Genomic DNA, 15,792 nt, shown 5'->3' on the forward strand with positions numbered 1-15,792 from the left:
GTATGCATATCCGACATTTTGTATCCGTCATATTGGCAAGAATAGTATCAACCAGTTTCATAACGCACATATTCGTAGCGAGATAGTCAGCATGGGTAAGTTTTATTTTCAATATTTGTGTATTTTTTACGTGGTTTTTTTAATTGCGGTTTAACACAATATATTATGGAACAGGATACGAACTACGTCGACCAAATTTTGACAAGAGATTGGAGAATTTGAAGGTATTTTATGATGATCAGCGTGTTTGGAAGTGGGCTTCAAAAATACCGCGGGAAAAATGGTCGCAAGCATACGATGAAGGTCGGAGATACGAACATATGACCACAAACCTTGTTAAGGCCATTAATTCGGTACTAAAAGGTACACGCCATCTCCCAATAGCGAGTGTGGTGAAAGAGACGTACTTTAGACTGGGTAAAGTTTAGTCGGACAAAGGCAAGGAAATTGAGAGTCTCATAAATAGAGGTAAAACTTGGGCTCCTACAGTGGTGGAATCAATGAAAGCAAATGAGTGATTGGCAACATCAATGGTTGTTCATAATTTCGACCGAGTTGGTCATACTTTTGTCGTGTCGTGCATACGTCATAACGTCGGAGGAGAAGACCAAACATTTAGAGTTGATTTACAACACAAATGGTGTGATTGTGGTCGTTTTCAGGCATGGAAATATCCATGTGCTCATGCAGTCGCTGCATGTATGTATGCTGGTGTAAGCGCATACACTTATGTTGATGAATGCTTCCACCTACGTAGGATATTAAATGTCTACAGCTATGTGTTCAGACAGATCCCGAATGAATCATATTGGCCCAAAAAGGATCATGATGAATGGCTACCAAATCCAATGCTTCGCAGAAGTCCAAAGGGTCGACCTGAGTCGACTCGAATTCATACCAGTATGGATTTCCATGCTATAGAGAGAGGTCAAGCAAAGAGATGCGGATTATGTAGGGGTGAAGGCCATTCAAAAAACAATTGTCCTAATTTACCAAGATATAGGCCTCATCATTAGTAATCATATATGTATTTCTATGTATTTATTAATCATTATAAAAATGATTTAATAATGATTTAAATATTTAATGATTTGATGATTTAGTAATGATTTGATAATAATCATTACAGTAATGATTTGATAATAATCATTATAATAATGATTTAGTAATAATCATTATAAAAATGATTTAATAATGATTTAAATATTTAATGATTTGATGATTTAGTAATGATTTGATAATAATCATTATAGTAATGATTTGATAATAATCATTATAATAATGATTTAGTAATAATCATTATAAAAATGATTTAATAATGTTTTAAATATTTAATGATTTGATGATTTAGTAATGATTTGATAATAATCATTATAATAATGATTTTATAATAATTATTTAGTAATTATTTATAATAATGATTTAATACTAATGATTTAATAATTATTACTAATAATTATAAAATACTAACAAATGAGTGTACAAGTGAGGATTACTGAGTTTAAATTTATACATAGTCGAATTTATTAATGATTTTTAAATATTTAATGATTTGATACTAATGATTTACTAATTATTATTAATAAGTATTTATTGTTAATATTTAATTATTTGATACTAATGATTTAAAATTTACCTTATCTCCCTAAACCCTAAACTAACAAACTAATTATCTGCTTTTTGTTTTACCCTAAACCCTAAACTAACAAATTAAACATTTATAATAATAAACTAATTTAAATATAAAAAAATTTACCTTATCTCCCTTTCTTCTTCTTACTTTCCTTTCTCCCTTTCTTTCTTTCTCGGCTGCAATCTCTTCTCCCTTTCTTCGGTTGCAATCTCGGCGACCAAGCTCTGGCTGCAATCTCTTCTCCCTTTCTTTCTTTCTTTTATGTTCTCACGATAATGCACACCCCATATATAACCGCCTGCCTCAATTATTTCACCGATAATTGTGCAATTGCAGCTATGATAGCAGCTGATTTCACGCAGCAATGGTTCAATTATTGTACCAATAATTCACGGCTCAAATGGTTCACATGTATGCATCAATAGCTGTAGGCATGCAGCGGGGAGCAGGAGGGGAGCACGTGAAGGAATCTAAGTTGTGGCTGCATGTGCATACATGAGGTCTCGTGAGCTAGGACTACATGGCGACCTACTTGGTCGCCGGGACTACATGGCGACCTACAAGGTCGCCGGGACTACATGGCGACCTACAAGGTCGCCGGGACTACATGACGACCTACAAGGTCGCCCAGGCTGCATGGCGACCTCTCCATTGGCTCGTATGACTCGTCTAAGACTGCATGGCGACCTCTCCATTGGCTCGTATGGCTCGTATATGGCTTGTATGGCTCGTATGTCACCCCGTATGGCTCGTATGTCACCCCGTATGTCGCCTGGATTGCATGGCGTCCTATGGCCATCACTGTAGAATTCACCCCATTTCAACAATTAATTTGGGATGTGCACTATATCGTGAATAAAAAAGTTTGAGAACATTATCTCGTGAATTCACCCCTAATTTATCATTATCAACATGAATATAAACGAAAAACAAAAAAATCTTTAATTGAGAATGATTAACAGGTTTACCAGACCACATCTTTTGTAGTCTTTTTCCCGATTGTATATAAGGAGAATACCGTAACCCACCAACCCTTCAATGGAGTCAATAAGGAGAATTACGGAGGTCGGCAAATGATCGAAAGCGAGGCCAGAAATGAGACCAAAAGCTTTACCCACATCTTTAGCCACAGATAAATCGTTAAGCTCGAGCTGGGTAAGGTTCATAATCGTCTTGATAGCATCAGAGTAGTTGGAAATGTATAGTTATTGCCTGCAATGGCTTGGACCCATACTGCATCTGGAATGTCTGAGTCGTTGCATGGTGAACTTTCCATAACTGGTGGTACTGCATCTGGGGTTCCTGCTGGGTGTGTTGAGGATCAACGACAAACTGTTTCTCACACTAATATTCATCCTATGGTTACAAGGAGCAAGTTGGGAGTATTCACACCTAAAACGTTTCATTTCCCATGTTGCAGACAATGAAGGAGTCCCAACTTCTATTCATCAAGCTCTTGAAGTGCCTGCATGGAACGCAACTGTTCAGGAAGAATATGGTGTTTTGGTTCGAAATGGAACATGGCGACTTGTGCCCTTATCGAGTGGGCATAAAGCAATCGGGTGCAAGTGGTTGTTTAAGGTGAAAAAGAATGTTGACGGTACAATATCATGATAGAAAGCTCACTTGGTGGCAAAAGGGTTTGCTCATCTTGGTCATGATTTTCATGACACATTTAATCCGGTTGTGAAACCATTCCCGGTGAATGTTATTTTGTCTCTAGCAGTAACGAATGGATGGAAATTATAGCAGGTTGACGTTAATAACACTTTTCTTAATGGAGCTACATGAGGATGTGTACATGGTTCAACCTCCATGCTTTGAAAAATATGCTACCGATGGTTAGAAACTAGTGTGCAAACTCGAGAAGTTGTTATATGGTCTCAAACAAGCACATTGGAATTAGTATGCTAAACTTTGTGCGTTTCTGATTAGCATTGGATTTCATGACACTTAAGCTGATGCCTCGCTGTTTATTCATCCTATAGGGAATCAGTTTGTCTATATTCTCGTGTATGTCGATGATATAGTGATTACATGCCATGATGAAGGTGATGTTGAGAGCGTAGTGAAGCTGTTAGGGCAAGAATTTTCCCTTAAAGATTTAGAGGAGTTGCATCTTTTTCTAAGTCTTAAGGTGTGGCGTAATGAGAACACACTTATGCTAAGTTAGAAGAAATCCGTTCTTGAGCTTCTTGCAAAAATGAACATGCACGGATCAAGTCTTGTTCCCACTCCAATGGTTGTAACTCCAAAACTAAGCAAGGTAGTTGGTCGTCCTCTTGATCATCAGTTCTATCGAAGTGTTGTTAGTGCATTGCTTTATTTGTGCTGTACGTGACTAGGTATTACGTTTAGTGTTAATCGGGTAGTTCAATATATGCATTCTTCATGTGAACTTTATTGGTTAGCTGTGAAACGCCTCTTGCGTTATTTTAGTGGAACCATTGATTTTGGGTTAGTTTTCCGAGCATATGACGATATTCGATTGACAGCGTTTGTGACTGACTATTGTGTTTACTTGGGAGGAAATTTGGTATCGTAGACCTCTAAACGTCAGAAATCGATCTCTCGATCCACCACTGAAGTTGAGTATCGTGGTAGTGCGGATATGGTGTCTGATGTTGTTTGGCTTCAAGCTTTGTTAACCGATATAGGGTGTCATGATCAGTTACGCCTATGGTGTGGAGCGATAATTCGAGTGTTGTCATCATGAGTATTAATCTTGTGTTTCATGCAAGGTCGAAGCATGTGGAACTTGATATGCATTTTGTTAGGGAAAAAATCATTGTTGGGGAGTTACTTGTTATTTACATCCCTACCAAACATCAACGTGTTGATGGACTTACCAAACCGTTGTCTAGGGCGTATTATATGGATTCAAAAGATGGTTAGAGACATTGAAGGATTTGTTCGGTATGTCCCTAAATTTTTGGGTTTTTATAATATTTAATTTTATCTTTTGAAAAAAAAACAATGAAAGATATCAAGCAAGGATAGATAAGAATTTATATGTTCCTTGAATCTTAGCCTTGTAATGTCGTGTATAGCATGGTTGCTTTCTTTCATCTAACTGCATGAAATCTTAACCAAAACATTGAAAAGAGACTAATGTTAGGATATGGAAGTATGAAACTTAACTTTGTAGAGAGGAAGACCGAAATATAAGAAGAAACTTTGGAATTGAATTTTTTTTATTACAAAACTATTGATAATACCTTTTCGCCATACATAATCATGTCTATTCACCATGAATAGTCATATTCATTCACGATGAATAGTTACATATTATCGTTATAATAAATCAATGAAAAGATACAATTATTCATAGAAAATGTTTAAATTAAATATTCAACGAACTACAGCAAAACTGATATGTAGCGGCGTTTTTAGCGGCGTTTGGAGAAGAAACGCCACAAAAGTTAAACATATAACAGCGTTTCCAATCGTAGCGCCATAAATTGATACTTTAGCGGCGTTTTTAGTAAAAACGCTGCAATAGAGTTGACATATAGCGGCGTTTTTACAAAAATGCCGCAATAGGGTGGCAAATTAGCGGCGTTTATACCAAAAAACGCCACAATAAAATAGTTCATTTGCGGCGTTTTTATTAAAAACGCCGCAATATTCTGATATATAGTGGCATTTGTATAAAAACGCCAGTATTGACATGTACAAACGCGGCGTTTATGTTAAAAGCGCAGCCATTACATGATACAGTAGCGGCGTTTGTATAAACAAACGCCGCAATAGTTAAACAATTTAATACCCATTCCAAATCCCTAATTTTCGTACCCATTTACTGAATATCGTTCATAACATTCTCTACCAGCGCAAACTTCTCCACCAGTGCAACCACCACCAGCGCAGCCTCACGTTGTCGTTGACCTTGCGTCCTTGACAACCCTTCTCCAATTTGCGTCCTACCAAAAGTTTCTCCACCAACGCAGCCTCAGAATCGAAACGGTTAGTCAACCTTGAACCATCGATCGACCGAATTAAGGGTTGATTGATTTTTATTTGTTTCAAATTTTATGACAATTGAGTTTTGTAGTTGGAGATTGAATACCTGCATTTGTTCAAAAAAAATTATTCTTGCCCTCGTTCAAAACATATTGTATGGACAGCTCTCCTCAAGCCAGCTTGCTCAATTGTACGGCCTTTCCATGCTTGTTGAGTCATTGATGCAGAATTCATAACATATTCAAGCATGGATGTAAGAGTTATTATCTTTCAAATATACGAGAAACAATTACCCCCTCGTTTGGTAGGAAAATATTAGTTTTACTTTAACTAATCCTTCTAATTATTTCTTTATCCTATCGTCATTAGTTCTATGCTTCTTACCGGCTACCAAAAGCAATGAAGAAAAAAAAATCAAGTTACTTCCATTTCCTTTCTGGGGCATCATCACCATGAATTGATCTTTTTGATGAAAACAATATGCAATACATCTTTCTTAACTCGTCATGAGTAGGCTAAGTTCGTACGACTGATATTGCTCTTCTTTTTGGTCACCTAAATTGCTCTTACCTTCCATTTCCATGTTGGTCACCCCAATTGCTCTTACCTTCCATTCATTGCCTGACCTTCCAAGCATAAGAATTTTCTAATTCCAAACCCCAGAGGGATGCTTCAAATGTTTCATGTGAACAAATGTGGTATCACTTGAATATCAGCCAACCCAATTTTAGACTTCAGATTTTTCCTGTGAATTCAGCTAGACTTAGACCGTTCGTGTATGTTACTTTGTCATTACCATCTATTTATATAAATTCTGATGTTTTAGTAATTTTTACTTTATAGAGATTTTGAGACTTCTGTGTAATCATGTCATAATTTCAGTGACATTTGATAGTCCGAGCAACTGAAGTGAAGCTCATATACATTTGTTCAAATCAATTTTAAAAAGTAATTATTATTATTATTGTATTATATGTGATCTATATTAATTACAGAGTTCATGAATCGAAATACCTGACTCACATCTTAATAGTAAAAAAAGATTCATGGGACTCACAAAGGACTTTTTTTTACTCGTACCAAATTCTAACCAAATTCTAACCAAATATCTGAAACTTGGATAAAAGCTTGGTAAGTGACATGTACCTTAGGAGTATGGAGTAATGTGGTAGATAAGTATAGGACTTAAGTGTTATATTGTATAAATTGTAGTTTGCATAATGTTATATGTTTTAGTGTCAAGTATTCTACTTAAAATTTAGAGTTTATGATTTTAGGGTTTAAGGTTTAAATTTTAGGTTTTAGAATTTAAAGTTTTATATTGTAGTGTTTAGCATTAAAATAGACATATTATATAAATTATTTGTTACACAATATGTATATTAAATACTTTCTCTAAATTAAGACTCGATATGTCACTCAAATACAAAAAAAATCAAATTTATTCAGTAAGAGTCTTTAGAATTTATTTAGCAATCTCAGTTAGAAATTGAGAAATCTTGTTAACTAGAAATCTTTGTACGGAAGAAGGAAAAGAGGGGTGGGGGTGAGAATCTAGAGCCTAGACAGTGAGAGCCTATATCGTGTTTGTATATGATCTAATTACTTTTCAATCTCAATACTTTTAAAAGCTCTTATTGAATTGTTGAGTGGAATGTAATGTTTGTGTTAATTCAAATCAGTATAAAAGTCTAGTCTCCATAATGGTCCGTTCATATGTTCTGTTTTTGTTAACATTTATGTAATTATCTATTTCTTTTTACCTTTTTAACTTGCGGTTGGGTTGATAAAAGCGTGTGTCTTGATTAGTTATTCATTGGTTTGGTATGCTTCAGTTTGTATTTATACACTTTTGAAGCAACGAAAATAAGGTAGAAGTATTTCTACTTTGTGTAATGTGGTACTATATAAAAGCCATTAACTTTTCTAACATGCTTATAAAAAATATTTCTTCCTAATTTATATAGGAGATCTTCTTGTCCAGTTTAAGTGCTTTGTAGCCTGAACTTTGCATTACTGCAGCATATGGGAATATTTTACCCACCAAGTTTTTCAACATTCCACCATTAGGTTAGTCCATGATATTTTTGTTAATGGATTTGGAGTTTAATGTTTCTGCTTGTTTTCCATGTCTATGTTTGTGCTTGTCTAATGTTTATTCTCCAGTCAACAAACACTGCAACTATTTTTTCTTTGAATGTATAGTAGTAATGTTATCTTTATTGATTCAACTTTCCATAAATGCTAGACTTCTAGTTTCTTTCATAAAAGATTGTTTCTAGTTTTGTTGACTTGAACTTGTGAAGCATCTACCACTTAGCAGGGAGGTTTTTCATTGTAGTTGGTGTCTTAACTATGCCAACTATATGTATTGTCAGATATTTGCATTATTAAAAATCTTTTGGTATTAAGAACAATGATATTGTTAAGGATAAAGGATGTGCTATCTTACTGAGAAGTTGCAACGCATCCTTCTGTCTTCTCAGGAACAGTCAACAAACACCCAAGTCTACTGCCTTTGTACCGTCGTGCTGCCCCTGTTCAAAGATCACTTCAGGTTCCTCGCTATAAATTTCATTGTAATTATGAGTGCATATAATATTTGTCATGGAAGTTTATCAATATTTCTCTTGTCATGGAAGTTTATATTTTCTTGATTACATTTGATACCTTGGTAGTACTTAAGACACTTATACAAACCTATGTTCAATGTTAGTTTATGATTTGATCATCAATAGAAGTACGTTAAAGTTTAATTTTTCCTAGAAATGTTGTTTGGGAATTGCTTTGATTTTAGTAGAGGAGACATTGGGAGATAAAGACAAACGACTGTAGCATCCATTGAATTCCTCGCAATACCTCTCATCATTTGCAAATTACTTGCTAACTCTTAGGCATTTTCCTTATTATTATGTCAAACAAGACAATAATGAATCAATCAAGTGATCAATCTAAATTAGTATAGGATACTTTATTTTACATATTGTTTCTTGCATGAATATAGGGCTTTGATGGAGGAGATGCTTGAGTGTATGTGTGGGGAGAGATTTGGGGGTTCATTATGTGAATTTTTAAATTGAATTCTTCATGTTATAAATTACTTTAAATTGAAATATTGAAAAGTTGTCGAGTCAGAAAAGATGCTAAATAAGTTTAAGATTTAAGTCTAACATAAACCAGAAATTACAATATTCCTCTAGTGTCAATTATTATGATGTGAAATTAAATGTAATGCTTCTGTTTAGGTTCTAAATTATCTATAATATTAGCAATTAACATTTGAATTGAATTAAATTGGAAGTACTGAAGAGCCAAATGGAGAAGCGGCAAAATTTTACAAGTTGCTGAATGAAATGAATGAACAACTTTATGAGGGATCAAAGTTTTCAAATCTAATAAGAACTTTGGTTTCAAGTTTAAACAAAAAAAACCCATTGATTTAAGTTGAATAGCTAATATAACATGGTGTTTAATTTTTTTCCATTCCACAGGATATATACTACAAATTAGAGACAATAACATTTATATTTCGTTCTAAGTTCTTAATGCCTCTCTCTGTAACAAAGAAACATGAGTCTGTTTAGATGTAAATGCTACATTTCGATGAAACATGTGTAAATATTTAGTTCTATAGTATGCAGTTGTATATAATTCTCGTTATAATTTTTATAAATTAACTGAGATACATTTGCTCCCATACATTTAGTTCAATTTAAAAGTTGTATAATTTACGAGTGATTAGTTTTATACTATGCAATATTATTATGCACTAAATATGATAATTTAATGCTTCTGTTTAGGTTCTAATTTTATCTATATTATTAGCAATTAACATTTGAAATTGAAACTCCAGAAATACAAAATGGATAAGAGTTGGATGGATTTCTCAAGGGTAAGCGTCGAATATCGAAATGGAGTCGAAAACTTTCTAAATTTAGCTTTTCTGAATGCAAGCCAAGAAAATATGATTCTTTGCCCTTGTAAGAATTGTGTGAACATTAATTGGCACATTCGTGAAGTTGTGTACGAGCATCTAGTAATTTTTGGATTTGTTCGGGGGTATAGAAAATGGATCTTTCATGGAGAGATTGTATCAGATAGATCTGCTTCCACGAGTTACTCGACTTATCGTGCTCCTTCTCCCCATCCAACTTTTAGAGAAGATGACATGGAAGGGATGTTACGAGATGCATTTAATATGCACAATCATCAGTCGTATGATACAGAAAATTATTGTCAGGATGATGTTAATGATTTCACTGAGATTGGAAGAAGTGGATGTGATGAAGAGCCAAATGGAGAAACGGCAAAGTTTTACAAGTTGCTGAATGAAATGAATGAACAACTTTATGAGGGATCAAAGTTTTCAAAGCTTTCTTTCTGCATTCGTCTTTTCCACTTAAAATGCTTGGGAGGGTGGACTGGTAACTCCTTTACGCAATTGTTGGAGTTACTAGGAGAAGTGTTTCCTTTTGCAAAAATCCCTCAATCATGCAAATATATGAAGAAAATGTTCAAAGATTTGGGTCTTGGATATGACAAAATTCATAGTTGTCCGAATGATTGTATGTTATATTGGGGTGTCGAAAAAATCAGGAGTCTTGTCATGTATGCGGAAAATCTCGATGGATTACTAGAGAGGCAGAAAATGTTACTGAGGATGAAGCTCAAGCACGATCAAGAAAGAAACTGATCAAGATTCTGCGATATTTTCCTCTCATACCTAGGCTACAAAGATTGTTTATGTCCTCCAAGATTGCTGAGTCTATGAGGTGGCATCATGATGGCAGAACCGATGATGGATTATTACGGCATCCTGCAGATTCTTTAGCTTGGAAGTCATTTGACAACAAGTATCCAAGTTTTGCGAGAGATCCTCGAAATGTCAGGCTCGGTCTTGCAACTGATGGGTTTAATCCTTTCAAACTCATGAGTACTTCGTATAGTACTTGGCCTGTTGTACTTGTTCCATACAATTTGCCTCCCTGGATTTGCATGAAACAATCATCTTTCATCTTATCCATGATAATCCCCGGCGAGAAAGGCCCCGGAAATGATATTGATATTTACATGTAGCCGCTAATTGCAGAGTTGAAACAGTTATGGGAAGGGGTCGAAACGTACGATGTGTTGACAAAGGAGAACTTTAATTTACGAGCTACTTTATTATGGACAATTAATGATTTTCCTGCGTATGCAAATTTATCTGGTTGGAGTACCAAAGGTCGTTATGCTTGTCCTTGTTGTGCTGCACAAACATGTTCGAAGTGGTTGGTTAATGGAAAAAAGTTCTCTTATATGGGAAATCGTCGGTGGTTACCTGATAATCATAGATTTAGATGTCAAAAGAATATGTTTGATGGTGATGAAGAGTTTCGAAATGCTCCTGACCAAACAACCGGCTCTGAAATATTCAGAATGTTGAAAAATATCAATTTTACTCATGGAAAGATGAATCAACCAACTAGTACACGATCAAAGAAAAAGGCAAAACATGTCAATGAAGAGCTTGAAGTTGACGAACAAACTGATGATGAGTATGATGAAGAGGATGATCCAAATGAGGTAGACTTGTGGAAAAAGAGGAGTATATTCTTCGAGTTGCCTTATTGGAAAAAGCAGATTTTGAGACATAATCTTGATGTAATGCATATTGAGAAGAATGTCTGTGAGAATATTATCGGGACCATTCTGAATGATGGCAGAAAATCTAAAGATAATCTTAAGAGTCGACTTGACTTAGTGGACATGGGAATTCGACATGATCTTCATCCGCAATTACGTCCGAATGGAAGAAATTTCTTGCCGCCTTCTATTTTTTCTCTTTCGAAGAAAGAAAAAGAAGTGTTTTGCACGGTGTTGAAGGATATAAAGGTCCCAGATGGGTATGCATCAAACATTTCTCGATGTGTTAGTGTTAAAGATCGAAGACTTTATGGTTTAAAGTCTCATGATTATCACATATTAATGCAAGATTTACTACCAGTAGCTGTTCGTGGTTGCATGTCGAGTAAGGTGACGTCTTGTATCATTGAACTTTCTAATATAATGAAAGCCATATGTGGGAAAGTTCTAATGGTTGAAGAACTTGATAAACTACAAGATCGAATTGCCTTGACTTTATGCAACTTGGAGAAGATATTTCCGCCTTCATTCTTCACAATTATGGTGCATCTATTAATTCATCTTCCTCACGAAGCAAGAGTTGGTGGTCCCGTTTTCTATCGATGGATGTACCCTATAGAGAGGTGTTAATTGAATTACACGTTTCAAATTACTACTGATTATACATTTGAATAAAATGTATTTACGTAGTATGTTGTTTTCTGTATAGGTTCTTGGGCAAGTTGAAGTCTTATTGTCGTAATAAGCGTTATCCGGAAGGATCAATTGCTGAAGGGTATTTGGCAGAGGAATGTATGACATTTTGCTCTAGATATTTGGAACATGTTGAAACAAGATGGAATAGACCAAATCGAAATGATGAGTTAGGTACTGATGACTTAACTCAACTTATTTGTTTGGAAGTTATGGTCAACCATTAGGGAAAGTTGAAATTGCACATTTAGATGACACGTCTTGGGTACAAGCACACCGATATGTTCTTTTCCATCACGATTCAATAGATCACTTTCGCACGTAAGTCTTTCGGACCCAATGCTAATGAAATCTCTTTATCTTTTATTTTATCAATTTTTAACGACATAATTCTTTATAGTGAGTTTAAAGAAGTATTGAGATCTCGAGCACGCTCCCGAAGATTAAATCAGCGAGAGCTACATAAGTTATTCACAGAAACTTTTCATGAATGGTTAGGCCAGACGGTAAGCAAATAAATCTTACGGAACACTTATAAATAATATATGTCTTGCTTTTTATATCGACATCAATGCAAATTAATTCACCATTCATGTGTAATAGGTTTGGAGTGGAGAGAAGTTAGTGAAGAAGTTAAATGGCTTTCTCAAGGTCCGAATAGAATAGTAAAAGATATAATGCCTTCCTCATTAATGGGTTCAGGTTTCACACGAAATCTCGTGAAAGATTAAGGAGGACACAAAATTGTGGAGTCGTAGTTACTTCATCAACTACAAGTTATGCTACTGTAAGGGACAATAATTCGCAGGATGGAGAGGTCGATTATTATGGAAATCTTACGGACATTATTGAGTTAGATTATTATGGAAAACGAAAGGTTGTGTTGTTTCGGTGTGACTGGGTTGATGTAAACAGATGTATAAAAAGAGATAAATTCGGGTTTTCAATGGTGAATTTCTCTCGATTAATTCACACGGGTCAACGTTTGATGGATGAACCATATGTATTTTCCTCTCAAGTGAAACAAGTATTTTATTGTCACGATCCAATGGATGACGGTTGGTATGTTGTGCTTCGAAATACTCCCAGAGACTTGATAGACATCGGGATGGAAGTAGAGATGACATTGAAACAAGATCAGAGTGTTTACCTCTACTACCACAAAACTTAGATGAAACTATCAGTAATACAACACAATTTCAATGGGTTTGGGAGGACGTTGATGAAGATATTTATGACAACTGACATTACTAAGACTGTTGTACGATTTTATATCTTCATTTATTTATTTATAATGTTATAACCCTTAATATGTTGTCTTTCAATGTATTCATTAATTAAATCATTTTTTATTACTCATGTTTGTTTATTACAGATATAATGCCGAGGAGAAAAATATCTGATTTGCGGGTTGTTCGAGCTTCTGAAGACCATGTAGAAAGAAATAACGAGGAAACGAATGCACCTGAGTCTTCCGAAGTTCCTGAAACTGTTGAAGAAGTAGAAATCAAGGTAATCTTCGAAACTTTATTTACTACTTTGTTCATTTTCAAAACTGACATTTAATAATTTCTTATATAGTTGAAAATGCTGGAACGCGCAAGACTCGAGGACGTACCACTTTAAAGGAATTATACCAACTTCCTCCTGGGCATCGTGTCAAAGTTTCAAGAAACGATGCCGGTCAACCTATTGGCCCAGAATCACGTTCTAGCAGGTTACTTAGGCATAGTTGGACGTAATGCGAATCTGTTACCGATCAATTATGAGTCATGGCGCAAAATGCCTAATAGTAATAAAAATCAAGCGTTGGATTTTGTTAAGGTAATAATGTCATTATAATAGATACTCTATATAAATTCAATACTAATTTATACTTACGGTGCACACTTATTTGCTGTATAGGAGAAATTTGTTTTAGAGCTCTCTGACGATTATGTGAAGCAAGCGTTAGGGAAGAGATGAAGGGATCACAAGAGCTCCTTAAAGAAGAAATACTTCAAGAATGATCTCAGCCTTGAAGAGAAGTTGCAAACAGTCCCACCAGGAATGCTCAGGTACCAATGGAAGATGCAGTCAGATTTGGAGTTCTCAAAAAGGACAGGTATGATGTATTTTTCATAAATACTTGTAACAAAATTTAAATCATCATTATAAGTGGTGTTGACATTGTAGGACCGAGAGCATGTTGGTGTTGCTAGTAGGCAACAACAAAAGTTTACGCACACGGCTGGATCGAAGAGCTTTGCTTGTATAGCTCATGAGGAGGTATTATAGATTATTGAAATAGTTTTTTTGTATTCCATGTACATACTAACTCATAGTAATTACATTATGGTACATTGTAGGAAAATACATCCGGTTCTAAAGTTGGTCGAATCCAACTCTTCGACATGACACATACGAAGAGGATGGCACTCCTATGACTACTGACGCTGCAGAATTATGGTACGTTTATTGGGTAGATGTTTTAAATTTACCTGACTTTATTTATATTGTACCATGACATTTTTTATTTAATTAATTATTCACTTTATTATTAGGAAAAATTGAGGCAGAAAAGGGCAGAGTATCATGCTACTGCTTCGAGTCAAGGTATTGTTAATGATGATGACATTGAAAACCAAGCTATTAATGACGTTTTGGGTCCTGAAAGATATGGTCGGGTGCGCTGTCAAGGATCATTCGTTACTCCCACCAAATATTTGGATCCAGTTCATCACAGTACATGTCATCACAGTCTCGATCTTCCCAATTAGAAGTTGGTCGTTTAAAAGAAAAGTTGGCTGAGATGGATCAACAAATGGCTAACTTGAAAGCGGAAAATGAAGCAAGGGAAACAGAGAGAGCAGCAGCGGAAGCAGCTAGAGCAGCAGCGGAAGCAGAGAGAAAGCAGCGGCAGCACAGAGAGAGGCAGCGGCAGAACAGAGAAGTAATGTATCAGCAGAGATGTAAAGAATTTGAAAAACGACTCAATGATATGATGCTGATGATACAAAAAACGCAACCTCAGAATCCACCATCGTAGCCTCATTTATGTTATGAGCATTATGTTAATGTTACTGAACCGTGTTTAACTTAACCTATATTACGTTAATGAAAACTTTTATTTATTATATTGGATTTGATGTTATTGCTGTTTTGTTTGTTAGATAATGGAACAGGTTGAAAAACAGATTTGGGGTATTAAGTATAATTTTTAGAATTGTTAAATTCTGTGTTATTTAGCGGCGTTTGTAACAAAATGCTGCAATATACCATACATTTAGCGGCGTTTTTGATAAAAACGCCGCAAAATCTCAATACATATTCTGCGGCGTTTTTAGGAAAACGCCGGTAAAAATAAAAATTTACTGCGGCGTTTTGGAAGAAAACGCCGCTAAACATCAACGACTATTGCGGCGTTTATCTGCCAAATGCCGTTAAATATCAAAATCTATTGCGGCGTTTTAATGATAAACGCCGCTAAATATCAATACCTTTTGCGGCGTTTGTTGAACAATCGCCGCTATATGTTGTAACCTATTGCGGCGTTTTTTGTTGAAAAACGCCGCAAACTTTAGCGGCGTTATTTTTAGCGGCGCTTTTAGCGGCGTTTTTTTTACGCCGTATGTGTTTTTAGCGGCGCTATTCGTTGCAAGTGCTATTGCAGACTTGTTATCAATACAAATTTTAGTAGGTCCTTCTTGTGGTAAGTGAAGTTCTTTCACTAATCTTTTAAGCTAAATATCATGACAAGTACAAGAAGTTGCCTCCACATATTATGCTTCATATATAAAGAGTCACAATGGGTTGTTTTTTTCGAACTCCAAGAGATGCAATAATCTCCCATGAAGAACACAAATCCGGATGTGTTTTTTCTATAGTCAATGTCTCCG

The sequence above is a fragment of the Hibiscus syriacus genome, unplaced genomic scaffold (genome assembly GCF_006381635.1).
Source record: "Hibiscus syriacus cultivar Baekdansim isolate YM2019G1 unplaced genomic scaffold, ASM638163v2 tig00113084_pilon, whole genome shotgun sequence".
Classification (NCBI taxonomy): Eukaryota; Viridiplantae; Streptophyta; class Magnoliopsida; order Malvales; family Malvaceae; genus Hibiscus; species Hibiscus syriacus.